Source organism: Dermacentor variabilis, chromosome 1, assembly GCF_050947875.1.
Source record: "Dermacentor variabilis isolate Ectoservices chromosome 1, ASM5094787v1, whole genome shotgun sequence".
In the NCBI taxonomy this organism is placed as follows: domain Eukaryota; kingdom Metazoa; phylum Arthropoda; class Arachnida; order Ixodida; family Ixodidae; genus Dermacentor; species Dermacentor variabilis.
This window is the reverse complement of record NC_134568.1, coordinates 147009416-147024395: the sequence shown is the minus strand read 5'-3', so window position 1 is coordinate 147024395 and position 14980 is coordinate 147009416. Positions and strand designations below refer to the sequence as shown.

The following is a 14980-nucleotide window of genomic DNA, read 5'->3' as shown; positions in this document are numbered from 1 at the left end:
CATTATTCCCGCTGTCGTTCGTTATATTCTCGTTTATGCTGTCGACGCCTCTCCCCTTGTTCCTCCGGCGTGATCGCGCTGCGCCGTGTCACCATCTCAGGTTTCTCGCAGTGCTCTAACACGCGCATTCCAGTTTTATATATACGACAAATGACGTCACCCTACAGCAGCGCCGCCACACTACGCCGACTCAAGCACCACCGCAATCACTGCAACTCCCATGCATCTGCCGCAACCGCTGCTGCAGCCGCGCCGGCACCTCCAAAGAGCGTGACGTCATAACCACAGTTGCGCAGGCCACGTGCACAGGCGCCGTCGCCACACTCCTTCCCCCTCTCCCCTACCCGTTTCCGTTGTTGCAGTGCTGTCGCCACACTCTTTCCCCTCTCACCTACCCATCTCCATTCCTGTAAACGTGCCGTGTCCCCAATACGGACGTAAGCCGCCCAGAGTACCCCCGTTGGGAACGCATGCGGGGGATGCATCGGAAAACAGGTTGGCTGTAAAACTGAAGTTTTTTTCCAGCACACGAAAATAAACTGTTTCTGCAGTTGGTGGACGCGTCGTGATTCTTCATGCGTGTTTGTTTTTTGCAACTCCAACCAGCGAGACCGACGTGAAATAGCCACATGACCTCCGCAATACCGAAAGGAAGAGCTTAACAATTCACCTGACCTGAATGTGAAGCAAGATTAGTGAACAGACCTTTATTACTTCGAGATGTTTCTACTTTTAGCGCGCAGCTCTTAGACACACTTTCCTGTATTGAGCGTCGGCGTCCTCGGCGTAGCCGGGCAAACGAGCACAGCAGAGGATGAAAGAGCGAATGCGGAGCGCACCGGGGGTGAAAGGCGACGAGAGCAAAGAGAGCGCGAGGAGTAAAAGCGGAGGAGGAGAGTATGGCGAAAGGGTGAGGTGGAAAGCGGAGTGCCGCAAGAGACATGCTCCACGGCGGCGAGCAGACATGCGGCGGGTGCGTCCACCGATACCTTATATGGAAACAAAGCGCGGGATTGGGTCTCGGGCCCACTGCGCGTGGGCAGCTTCGCCTGTGCCGCCGCCGCTGGAGAATGCGCTCCACGCGTGCCACTCCTTCCCGTGTTCACGCTTTGTTTCTGAACAATGAGCGACGCAACCGGTGTAAATGCTTTGCCTGCCGCTGCTGCTAAACGATCTGTCCAAGCAGATGCTCAACGCCGCCGCCGAGTGGACCCTGTCGTTCAGAATGAAATTATTTGCCACCATATATCGCGAATTCAAAACACCTAAACAGCTGCGCTGAAAGTGCACGTTAGGGGGTATCGTAATCGTCGCTGATATTTATCCCTTCAGTTTACTACGAAAGTATAACTATGGACTGTTGGCAATCATGCGAAGACTACGTCGCTCAGCGTCATGCAGGAAATGTGACTCTCTCAAATGCAAATAAGTTTCCTGGAAGCAGGAACCCCGCTCCGCCTGCACCTCAAATTTTGTTTATTTGCTTTCTTGGCGTCTTATGAAATAACGTTACTTGTTCCTTAGGCAGCGCACTGAAAGACAATTTTGACCGTCACAATGGCTCGCAAGATATACGGTCATATGCGGAGAAGGGAGAGAGCGAGGAAGCCTAGTCAGGATATTTGTAAATAATTTTAACTTTGGGAGCGGCATTTTTTCTCTTTCTTTTAGAAAAGGAAGCACATTCGTAAACAGAAACCAACAGGTTCTCTCGCTCTGTCTTTCTATGTCAGTATCAGCTGAAATTATTGTAAAGCGTGGAACTAGACACCTTCCAGTGAACAATTGCGCCGCTGTTGTATAGGAAGTGTGTTTCATTTTTGTAGCCACAGACAAAACCTTGACGTTAGTGTCGTGTTATTTCCAACTTACTCACACTGTTGCGAGCAGTAATTGCACACCAGTCCAATATGCAGCAGCAGTTCACCCGCCGCGGTAGTTCTTTAGCTGAGACAATCTTATGCTGCTGAGCAGAAGTTCGTGGGCTGGATTATCGGCCGCGGCAGCTGCATCGCTATGGCAACCGAAGACAGAACCCAAAAACAGAAAATTCCGTGCAATCGGGAGCCCTGTACATGGCTACGAGCTGTGTTCTTCGGGGATCAGTGTTAGGCCTACTCCTTTTCAAAAATTTTGTTAATGGTAAAATTTGAGATAAAATCTGGTGGGAAGCACGGGCGGGAGGAAAACGCACGCCCGCCACAGCGAACTGTCGTAGTGCCCTACTGGCATCAGGTTCCACACCGCCGCAAGATGGTCGGTGATGAGCGTGGGGTACGAGTTCTGTTTTCAGCATGGGAAAATCTGGCGTGAATGTGGTCCCTGATCACAAGAAAGCCTGCAAAATAAAGCACACCAAAACCGTAATTGAATTTGAGGTTGGTGTGGTGTATAGCATTCCCTTCGCCTGTGGGAAATGTTATATTGGCCAATTCTTGGCGTTGTCTTAATGAACGCTTCCTAGAGCATCGCAGGAATGCTGCTCCACCAAGTGGCGGTAGTCATTAGGCCGACCACATTCGCCGTTGCTCGCACAAGCCAGCGTGCAGGGCATTTTTCGAACAAACGCGGGTGTTGCGCAAATTGAGCACCAAAAGAAAAGCCGGAAAATTTATAAAGTTCTTTCTGTCTCTAATGAATAAGATTACTGCGTCAGTGCTCCTTCTGTGGCGCTAGGGAAAAGAAAACTTCATTATCTCAGGGCAAACGTGCCTGTCGCGTCAGCTATAGTAGGGCGGGAGATGTGCAAGATTGTACATGAATGATGTGAAACTTTTGTTTTCGTTTGGGTTTTTGCCGCTTTTGATTATTGTGACCTGGTTCAAGGAAATATCTTTGCGTGGTCGGACGCACCAGCAGCGCACCCCTGTGTAAATAAAGCCCTTTTTTTCCATGAATAAAATTCTGTTGAAGTCCGAGGTTCTTGTTGCCCTTCTCTGCTCGTCCGTGTTTATTTGTGCGCTGGAGCGATGTTTCATAATCTTTTTAATGACGTTTTTTTTCCGCCCGTTGAGAATTACACTATCCTTCTGCATGCCAATGATATCAACATTTTAAAGGAAATTGGAGGTTTATGACTGCCGTTTCCTGCAGTATGAATTGTTTACTTTTTCTAAATGTTGCAACGATAATAACCTCACCTTGAATGCTGCTACGGTCAAATTCATGACTTTCACTCGCAAAAGAGCAAGCATTCCTTTTTTTTATTCTTTAGATTATGTACAATTGTGTAAGGTTCGTGTATCAGTGATCTCGGTGTACTCTTTGAGACAACTTTACGCTTTTCTGATGACACTAAACGCGTTGCTATGCGAGGTATCCGCTGTCTTGGCTCTGTTTGCAGGCTATCAAGGCTGTTGCAGACTATAATCTTTCCGCAAGTCGTACACAACAATCTGTATTCCTCAACTGGAATGTGCGTCGGTTGTTTGCAAAGGCATTTCTAGATACAACAATGGCATTATAGATCGAGTTCAGAAACAGTTTCTAAGCATAACTCGTCACCGCTTTGCTAACACCGACACTGGACCTTGTTCTAGCACTGTTATGTTATTGTCACTGCCATGTCTTCGTTGCCGACGTAATAGCGCTAACCTTCTCTTTGTATTCAAACTCCTTCACAGTATCCTCAACTGCCCCGAACTTCTCAGTTGTAGCATCTTTCGTATTCCGCGCAAGATCACCAAAGAACATAGACCTCTCCATCTGCCTGCCTGTCATCACCAACACTCAACCGTCCACAGAACACTGAGTTCTTATAACGCTCGTTTTCACGACCTGTATATTTTTCATAACTCACTGTTATTCTTCTTTTCCGAGCATTACATTGTTGTTCGATAGTTTCATTGTTCAACTGCCGTTCTCTTCCTGATTTTTTGTTTTTGGTATTTACCCGCCGTGGTTGCTCAGTGGCCGACCCGCCGTGGTTTCTCAGTGGCTATGGTGTTGGGCTGCTGAGCACGAGGTCGCGGGATCGAATCCCGGCCACGGCGGCCGCATTTCGATGGGGGCGAAATGCGAAAACACCCGTGTGCTTAGATTTAGGTGCACGTTAAAGAACCCCAGGTGGTCAAAATTTCCGGAGTCCTCCACTACGGCGTGCCTCATAATCAGAAAGTGGTTTTGGCACGTAAAACCCCAAATATTATTATTGCTCAGTGGCTATGGTGTTGGGCTGCTGAGCACGAGGCCACGGGATCGAATCCCGGCCACGGCGGCCGCATGTCGCTGGGGGCGAAATGCGAAAAAACCCGTGGTACTTAGATTTAGGTGCACGTTAAAGAACCCCATGTGGTTGAAATTTCCGGAGTCCTCCACTACGGCGTGCCTCATAATCAGAAAGTGGGTTTGGCACATGAAACCTCATAATTTAATTTTTCTTTTGTATTTATCTTGCGTTTGGTTGTATGTGCATTCTTCTGTTCATATTTGTTCTTTTATTTATTTATTTATACTTTTAAATTTACCTGTTGTTTTTCTTTTTTTTATTTAATGTATGCGTGTGACAGCTGTCAGACCTTAGGATTGAAACAATTGGTTGAGTGATTGATTACCAATGTCACTTTTCTGCACAACAAAGGGAATTTCAATATTTTTGCATCGGTCCCACGCCAACCGTGCTCTATGGTTTCTGCTGTAGTCGTGCATTTCTCTCTTGATCTCGATATAGGTTGTTCTGATTGACCAGTGGCCATCTGACAGATGACATCAGTTTGTACAATAATATTCTTAACGAAGATGAGCGCTTTATTATTATTATTATTATTATTATTATTATTATTATTATTATTATTATTATTATTATTATTATTACTATTATTATTATTATTACTATTATTATTATTGTTGTTGTTGTTGTTGTTGTTGTTGTTGTTATTTATTTATTTATTTATTTATTTATTGAGCTCATGCGGGTCGCAGCTTTGAACTCCGCAGCACTAGGCAATATGCCTCCTATCTGCAAAATATTTAGACAAGACAGTCCGATATGCCTTCACTATCTTTCGCAAAAGCGAATGCATTTAAACACATCACATTTTTTTTTCAGAAAATTGCAGACTGGAACGCTGTTCCTGCAACGGTTTTTTGGGCCACTGATTAAAGCATTAATCACTGAGTAGATTGAATGAATGAACCAATGATTGCTGAATAAACGTTGAATTCAGTTGAAATACATATGGAGCTTAGTTTAGCATGCCATTTGAGCCCTTAGTATCACAGCTATTCGCAGACTTGCGCGATTTGTGCAGAAGTACTAACGCAAACATAAATTTCTCACGAAAAGAGCTAGATTAAATTTTCTTACGCCTCTGGAAAAGTTTGTGATTGCAACATTTACTTTATCCAATTTAAAGGCGTTTCTTTTATTTGCCAGGCTGATACCGCCTTGCAGCAGCAAATCGATAAGTCCAAAACATGATTAATATTATTGCCTCCGCAGTTTAAATACTTTCATCCGCATGGTCTTACATCGTCGTCCGTTTCAGGGCGGATCAGGGTCCTCGTAAGTATGCGCACTGATGGACACGACCGAAGCAACGCGTAAATGCGCTACGGGAGAGAGAGAGAGAGAGATCCATAATCCTTGATCGTGGGGGTACTTCGTTAAGATCGGAATGATCCTTGTTAAGGTACGACAGACCTATGCGCTCAAATTCATCAGTGGTGTAGGTCGGAAAATCGGATTACAGGATAAGCATTACGGGCGGGTTGCTTTCATTGCTGCGCACGTGTGTGGTTAGTGTAGATAAGCGCAATGATCTGGTTAGGCGTTGCACTGCGCGCTGAGGGCATTCAGCTATACGGGACCGAAAAAGCAAAACGCAGAATATATGTTCGCTGTGCCGAGATGACATTCTGCCCTCACGCTGCTCCCGGCGAACACGTGCACTGAGCCTGAGCCAACGCACTTTTGCACTTTTGGATTATCGTCGCACGGAGCAGATCAGTCGCCAAACTGAGTCCAAAAGCCCGGGCGTTCACTGTGCCTATTTGGCTTGGCCCCAGTTTATAGCACTTGGACTAAGGTGGGCACAGGAGGCTGCTAATTCTCTGCCGTGAGCGCAGACTGGTCCCTTGCTTGCAGCGCGTGCAAGCTAATCCTCCTCATAAGCGTAACGGCGGACATCCAACGAAACGATTTGAGCAGTTTATCGTTATTACTGTTTAATGAAATCTTACAATGGCATCTATAGAATCGACCGGATGTTGTGTTTTCGCTCGCAGCAGACCAAGCGATGGCAAAGAGCTGCAAGATGACTGCATTCGTGAGTCGATCGGTTCGTTCCGGCTTGTGCCACCACTTGAACGTTCGATCTCCAGAGGTCGTCGTTCTGAATATAGTGCCGCATGATTGTCGCTCGGAAGTTTCTCGAGCAACCAGCAGTAAAGCTGAGTATGCGTTTCGCTCGTGTCAACGATGCGCCTCCGTTTGTGGCGAGCTATACTCTTCGGAGAGCGTAAGCGGCGCGTATACTTGGGAGGCTCATCGCTGCAACAGCGGCGTCTGTGTATACATGTATAAAGGTACGCACTAGAACTCTGTGCTGCTTCGATAACTTTGATGCACTTCGAAAAAAAAAAAGTGCTGTGCCATTCGGCACCGCACACGCAGTACGCCCTAATGAGTCATGTTCGCGGCAACAGGAGCTACAAATATTAATTCTAGAGTTATGTTCATGCTTGCGTTGGCGCGCCTCCTGGTTAGTACTCTAGAGCTTCCTGTGTAAAATCATTATTTGCGGTGGGGTCTGGTGAGTGGCCCTCAAAGCAACTTAAAAACATGTCTCGTCGGCCGGGCCAAAAAGGCAGCCCAAGCCAGAGGTTTCCTGGAATAAGGAATGCTCCCAGCTTGGGTGAACCGGGTCCTGTCCCGGATTACGGTTTCATAAAATAAAGGTTTATTTCTCTCTCCCTCGGTAATAATAGGGGGGAGGAAATCTCCGATCGGCAAATAGCAATAAAGAAACGTCAATGCGTGCTTCAGCTTTTTTTATTTTTTAACCAACACCTCACGATATAAGCGTTGCTGTCAATATTAACGAGTTGGAAGCTTGTATACGTGACATCCTGTGCACTTTTGAAAGCGGCTTTAAATGCACTAGAAGTAAGAAATGTCCAGCTATTGAGGAGCTCTCGCGAGACTCATTCACCGCTTGAGAATCATTGTTTTTGCCCTCTCATGCTGTGCTCCGCAAGAAAAAAAAAAAAAAAAGAAACGTTTGCGGGCTGCACGGCAGTCCGCAAAAGCAAAAGCGTGCTTGTCTGCTGATCCGCACAGCCCATCTCAAACAAGCAGGCTTGCCTTATATTGTGCGCCTGCCAAGGAGCATTTTGTCTGTGCTTTGAACGCGCGGGCACGCGACGCCTTTTATTTGCGAATCCAATTCTTTTAGCCCTGGCGCAACATTCCCTTTGTTTCGTTATTGGCGGATGATTTGTTCTCCGCAGCCGCTTCTCTTCCCGGCCGGCCGACACATGTTTAAGGTTCGCAGCGTGTGGGCGGCTCGGGCGAGAGAAACTGTTCTGTCGCGCGCGTGCGCGTCTCACGTTGCGCCCGTTTTGTTTCGCGTCCCTTTTCCTCGGGGCTGTTTGTGCGCGCCTTGGGTTGCTCATCCCATTACACCCGCTAAAAGGGCCCACCTGGTTCTGGAACGCAAAAAAAAAAAGAAAAGAAACGAAAGACGCGCGGCAGCGGGCTCCGCGGTGCGGAAATTTGTGCCGAGTAGTACGGTCCCGGGCAAAAGCCAATTTTCCCATCCTCGTTTGCTAGAGTTGGCTGCTGCCCCCCCCCTCCCCTTTTTAGCACTGTCGCCGGACGCTTTATCTTTCTGATTCTCGTAATTTCATCAGGACGACGCGGTTCTTTTCGCCGCCTGGCTGGGGCCGGGCTCCCAGTTTCGCGCACTGCCACTTTCAGCAGTGCGTACCTTAAAGCTCGTTCTTAACGACCTCCCCGACACTCGAGCGCATGACCAGAAAAATAGTCGAGTTTGGCGACAGCATCGATTTGCTTAGCTTCAGAAGAGCAAGAAAAAAAGAAAGACAACCTAGTAGTTATTACTGCATTCCTGATAGGGTCATTATGGAACTTCTTCTTTTACATACTCGCGGCGGGATTTTTTGGGGGTGACCTTAAGGATTTATGTTAATGAATGCTTAGCCTAGGAGGTGAGGCTGTTATGTATAGTTCATGTCGTCGTGTGGCCAGTGACTCGGCTAGTATGCTGGCCGCAGGCGCTTAGTTCGAACAACCGAACACAAGTGACGAACATGTTGACACATTTCAAGGGTCAGTGAAGCGGGACTTTAGGCTAAACTGTATTAGAAAAATTACCCATCTGCACTAGCAAAAACAACTGCTGTCTCTTACGGTAAGGAGAGGCTTGTGTTAAGCCAGGAAGAAACGAAAAGCCAAAATCCGGGGCTTATTTCCACCCTGGTAGTTCCCCGCAGTTAGTACATTCCGTTCCAGAAAAGTAAAAAGAAAGATAAGGAAAACATGGCATGATGTTGCTGTGCCAGATGGCGAGGTGTCACAGCGATGCCATGCGCACGTGAAAGGGCCGGCGGATGATGCTCAAGTAGCAGCTCGCCGTCGTCGCGTCGATATTATTATGGCTCTAAGATAATACGGAGTCAGAAAGAAGCCAAGGCGTCATACAGAAGTTATTTTCAGTGTACTTACTGCAGTTTGTTATAAGTATGCGGGCATCATGGAGGTTTTTTCCCCTTCTGTTCTACAAGCGCTAACAAAAGTATAAAATATTCGCGCCCTATTGCGACCGCTCGTTGAGCAAAGATGAATCGTTCCAGCTTCGGCCTTCCCCGAGTAACCCGCACTATACGGTCACAATCGTGCGCTCACGCCAGAAGTTTTACCCTATAACCACTTTCTTCGTAAATTTAGATGTATATTTCGGAGAGATAGGAATGATCGGTATGTCGGCTATTCCTCTTTGTCTAGCCGAATAGTACTCAGCAAGTTTAGGTCGGCTCAGGAAAGAAATATTAACATAAAAAATGGAACGAAAACAAATGTCGGAGACCACTTGAAAAAAAAAGAAAAAGAAGCTCTATGCTGCTACACAGAATGAGAAATATTTGGCAAGCACCGCGCACCTCATCAGCATGCCTGTTCCATTGTTATTTTCCGCCTGGTGGCTACATTGTATGTAACTAAGCTTTACGCAAACATAAGAGCTGTCCCTGGCTGCATTCATGAGTCGACGCGCCAACGACATTGTCGCGCTGCCAGAAAATTCAGCTTGCCCGCCTTCCTAGGTTCGCGCCCCTCCTGCATCGCAAGTACTCCCGAGTGGTCTATACCGCGAGCTCGTTTATAAGTGCGATGCTTATGAGCGCGCGAAAGCGCGCTCGGAAAGCATCCAGCCACGTTCATCTCTCGCTTCGGCCAGTACCCCTCGCGGCAGCGGCGGAACCTTCCCGTGTGCTGCGTTGTTCGGTGTTTCCACTATCGGAGGGCTCGCGCTGCCCTTACTTTATTCTCTTCTTTCTTTTCCTCCTTTTAATTTGTTCTGTCCCCGCTTCGTCAAGGCTTCGTGGAACTCTGCCCCCCGCGAGAAATTGAAGACTTGGCTGCTGCTTTCGGCTCCATCCAGGACCGCGCTCGGCGAGAACCGACGCCCGCGGGCCAGCTGCTCCTGTCGCCCGTGAAAATGGGCGCATGGGGTCGCGTTTTTTTTTTTTTGTTTTTTTGCCTCACGAGGGAAGAAATGAAAAAAAAAAAACGAAAAAATCCGTCAAGGAAGCGCTTAACCAGACTGGAGCATCCGGTCTTCTGCCGTACACTGGGCAAAGGGTAAAGATAGTCGGAGGCAAGGGAATATATACGTCAACGTAAAAATATAAATATAAAAGAAAAGGCTTCGTCCATCCCACAAAAGTTTAATCCGATTTTACCTTGGGCAAAGTAAAAATGAGCTCGACCGAGGTAAATAAAAAAAGGTCATTTTGAGGAGTGCGAAATAAAAAGTCGAAAAAAGAAAACGGGGGGGGGGGGGCGGAGGCTAACAGAAAAGGGGATAGACATAGGCGGCCTCGTCACTCGACTGATCCCCAATGATGATTGCATGTGAAACGCCCCGTATGCTGGATTTGTCTATCCTTGCCGAAAATTTAACACGACGAAGTAATTGCAGAGGACGGATTTTCCATCCCCGTGTTGAACCGTGTAGTTTCGAATAGCAGTTATAGAAAGTGAGGCCAACATATATTGAACAAGTTTGAACGAGGTGCTAACAAATAAATGCATAGGAGCACACACAATGGAACACGCCGAAGGATAACAGGCGTCAGCTTGTGACCCTTCCGCTCGCTTCCTTGGAATTATCTGCCTGACAGTATTACTAAAATTTGGGATCATGTTGGCGTTCAGAAACCAGCTATAATGCTGTTTCGTGGTGTCTAATACCAAGATTATTCCTCAATGTTTCATTTTAACTATGTATAACAGTTCTTTCTTGCACAGTGACTAGATTTATAGTGACTTCAGAGGGGTTTTTTATTGCAATTTGCTTTTGTTTAACGCCTTTTTTTTTCTTGTTTTCACATGCTCTGTATTTTCACAATATTAATCTGTTGCCTCCCTAACACAAAACTGTTAATAGAATGCATAAATGACACGTTAGTCCATCTGGTAATGCTTTGCAGGACCCCAGATAGTGCTGGATAGCTAGCTGCCTGCAATATGGCTTGCATATCATTGATTTCTACAGCGCATGGGATGTGCCTCACATTTTTTCGATATTTTCAATTAGGCATTACATTTAATTTTCCGTATACTTTCCCTAGCTTAATTGTCTCTTTCTTCGTATGGCTGTGAATGTGGGGACCAGTATTACGCGCAGCGCTTTCCAAGACGAAAGCATTAAGTGGCTCGTTGCAATGACTCATAACCCAAGAAAGCGACGTCTAGTCAAGTGAAGCAAAAAATATCATCAGGAATGGCTCATACCCCCGTAAGCTAGCAAAGATGCAATGGCTGAATATGAATGAAGGAACGAAAGGAAGAAAGAACGAAAGAGAGAGATAGAAAGACGGAAAGAAAGAGGGAACGAAAGAAAGAACGAAATAACCTTTAGGTAATGCATTAGGTGCTCGCATCTGTCGTTGAGGGGGTCGACCTACAGCGCGATACGTTTATTTCATACTGCGGCTCGTTATATCTTGCAAGAAGTGTGACCCTTCCTATCGCATAACTTAATGCATAACCACGTGCGCAGCAGGCCTTCGCCTTCACGTGTTACAGCCAGTGTAAGATGCTGCCCAGCTTTTTTAAGACCTGATCTATCCAGTGAGCATATTGGCTTTGTTATGTTTTATTGAATTTCTTTCTCCAACATATTCTGTGTGGTTTTTCTGATCGCTTGCCTAACGTTCGTGCAGGAACTAAGCAGGAACTAAGTTAGCTAATTAACATAAACTCACAAACAAGGGGTTAAGGAGGGTCTTAAACACAAATTTGATAGCAATGCTGCCGTTGATCAACAGAGGCTTAACCTGAGCCGCCAGTTTTCGCATATCAGCACATTCTTTTCCAGTTTTTTTCGACGTCTAGTGTTATTGTAGACTAGTTCCGCTGTGCACATTACTTATTTGCTTCTTTATTTTTGCACATATACTTACAAAAGCGACATTTTTGTTGCGAGCATGTCGTGTTGTCGGGATGACAGTGTTCTCTCGTCACTGTGAAAACGGCGCTCTTGTGCGAACGAGCTGTCAGTGTTGCAAGATAAATTGTTGCCCTTACGACGAAATTGACTTTGTTGAGACAACAGGCTCGCGAAGGGCTCTCTATTGAAGCCTCTGTCGCTATGCCATAAATATCTGTAGCGCGAGCGTTTTACGTCCCGACACGCATAAAAAATTATCTCGCTACTACATACAGGGTGTTTCTCTTTAGCTGCACCAAATTATTTAAGTTAGAAAAATATTAATCACGGTAATGTTATTTTTACCATTCGAGTGTACAGATTGGCGACCTCTGGATACAGAGCAACTGCCACACTGACGTGCGTAATTAGCGCAGTTACGGTAATTAACTTTTTTTAATTATCAACAATAGGTGGCTACAGCAAGTGAGTACTTTGGGGCCCGTCCTCGACCCTACCTATCTCAACGATCAAATTTTGAATAGCGCATTTCATGTGGGATCTACGCGAACGATTAATTCCCCATGGCAGGTTCCTTGAAACCGAAACTTGCTGGAAAAAGAGCGCTTGTGTCGTCGATGTCGCTGCCCCCCGACGGGCGCCCAACGGAATTGATTGATTGATTGATTGATTGATTGATTGATTGATTGATTGATTGATTGATTGATTGATTGATTGATTGATTGATTGATTGATTGAGTAACTTTTATTTTACAGTCCTGCAGAACGCGTATTGCCCAACGGAATGACGAAGTAAATTTGGCGGACTCCCGGCATTGAAACGCTAGGCCACGACGCAGACTGCAAAGAGATAACGCAAACTGCTCGTGGGGCCGGACCGGCGGTGACCTCGGAGACGTGACGAAAAGCGGACGGGGCGGCGACATCGACGACGCAAACGCTCTTTTTCCAGCAAGTTTCGATTTCAAGGAACCTGCCAAGGGGAACTAATCGTTCGCGTAGATCCCACATGAAATGCGCTATTCAAAATTTGATCGTTGGGATAGGTAGTGTCGAGGACGGGCCCCAAAGCACTCATTTGCTGTAACCACCTATTGTTGATAATTAGAAAGTTAGTCACCGTAACTGCGCTAATTACGCACGTCAGTGTGGCAGTTGCTCTCTACCTAGAGGCTGCCTATCCGTACACTCTAATGGTAAACATAACGTTGCCGTGAATTATATTTTTCTAATCTTAAATATTTGGTGCAGCTAGTCATTTTGTGGCGTTTCTGGCATCCTTATCCTTATCACGGAAACTTAAAAAAAAAAAAAACAGAACTTTTGCGCTTAAGCGTCACGAAGCGTCATCCTGCCTAACGTCTTGAAGAAAGAAGCTGCTACAGACCGAACAATACAAAGTTCGTCGGCTATGTCGGGCCATTGTGGCAGCGAACGCGAGAAGCTCCCACACGTGAAAAAAATCAGTCCGAAGCCGCGTTTGTAGCACGGTCCTACCCGTTGCTGAACATAAGAACCTGGCTCGCTCAGGTGCATTAGGCCCCAGGAACAAACCGAGTTTTTGCGATTAACGCTAAGCGGCGCCGTCATATACCTCGGTCCAGGAACTACGCCGGGACCGGAAAGATAACGGGCTAGTGAAGGCGCAGATGGAAGAAGAGAGAGAGAAAAAACAGAAGGGGTTTCTTAACGAAAGAAAACGGAAACGCGCACGCACGCACGCCTTAATTATGATTCGAGTTTAATTCGAGTTTCGCCCATTAAACGCATAATTCGCCACTCGGCTTAGCGTGATTCGCCGGTACCTGCCCTCCTCCGCCCCCTGCCTTCCCCCTTTTGTTCTCGCCCGTTCGTTTGCTGTTCCGGTCATCCACCTCCTTTCTCCAATTTGCGCGTTTCTCTCGCATCCTCTCCGCTCGGGCGCTAGCTCTGCGCACGTCGTTCCAGTCCTCGTGGCCTCACTGCCGACTCCCTTCCAATTTTCTGTGGCACGTGGTATTAATTACGGTGCATCTTTTCATTCCCTAGTTCATTCTTCCACCACCTCGGGTGTTGGACAGTGCCTGAGTAGACCTCAGAATTCGCTATGCGGACACCTTCTGGGTCGGCAGGCAGTCTTCGGATGCCTCAGACGCGAAAACAGCGTCCGGACTGGTTCTTGTGAGAGTCCTTCCCTTCTTACGTCTGAGTCGATGCACCGCCAGTGCTCCCTTTACGGCTCGGCCACAAATGATGGCGATTGTGCGCGCCTCCACTACAGGAGTGGTGGTTCCAGGAATCAGATGTAGTTTTCTGGAATTACGAAGCAGTTTAGAATGGCACGTAGTTAGCGAAATTGATCTTTAGAGTTCACAGGACTTCTCGGGCTCGCTTCGCTAACTTAAGTGGTTGGTCTATATAGCTGTGAGCTGGAGATTCCGTCTTTCGTAAAACAGTAAAAAAAAAAAAAGCACAGGATACGTCAATCTTCTGTTATGTAAGGCCAGTGAACAAAAATGCAAGACAGCCCTGTTCATAAAATGGGTGCCAAGACAAAGCTTTATGGGAGCGCTTTCCTTTCACTTTTTTTTTAATTGGCGCTTTAGCGGAAAGGAGCTGGCGTTTCGCCGAATAAGATCAGGTTATTTTCTTTCTGACTTACCTTGCGGGCAAACCTCGTATTTGTTTCGCCCAAATAAAGAATGAAACAAGTAGCAGAACACTTATGCGCGCCTTCCAGTGAGCGAAATGGTGTCCTGAAAGCCACGTGTGGAACTGACATGAAAACGAAAAGTAATTTTCAAGGTCACCATGAAGAACTAGCGCAAGCTCAAATTAATTAATTAATTTAATTATTGATCAATCAATCAATCAAAGTATTTTCTTTCCAGAGTATTAGACGTCCATCTTATTACACATGTGGCTTCACACGTACCAAGTTGGTCAGCCGCAGTAAGCGTCTGCCCTTCAGCGCACTTTTAGAGACTGTCATTCAAACGTTCTCACTCAGTTTGTGCACTGAGCGCTATCGTTCCCTCACTCTGCATGCCAGGAATCTCACAGACCTGCTTCTCTGAATTCTCATTTATACTCAGCTTGCATGTTATATTTTCCATATGACAAGCTGAGGTAACCGCTCCATCTTATAACTTGATTGGTGCGACATTAGGCATACGCAGAGCACCTACGTCCTGCTTTGAATGATAGTATTGCCTCTGACGCTTGCAAGTGCACCGTCTGGGAATTCCCCTCACCATAGTGCGTGTGAAAAGCCCTCTGGAAACGTTGTACAGTTTGTCGTTCAAGTTGCGTTTTCTTTTCGAACGTCATCTTTCCGGTTTTATCAGTTCTTTTGCGAAAGCAAGGAC

General features: G+C 46.5%; 1 protein-coding gene across 2 annotated transcripts in view; it reads left to right on the top strand.

Annotated features, from left to right (window-relative positions):
• LOC142586075 (GTPase-activating Rap/Ran-GAP domain-like protein 3) overlaps positions 1–14980 on the top strand; it is a 567772-nt gene that overhangs the window by 111769 nt on the left and 441023 nt on the right. The gene's annotated exons all lie outside the window — the stretch shown is intronic.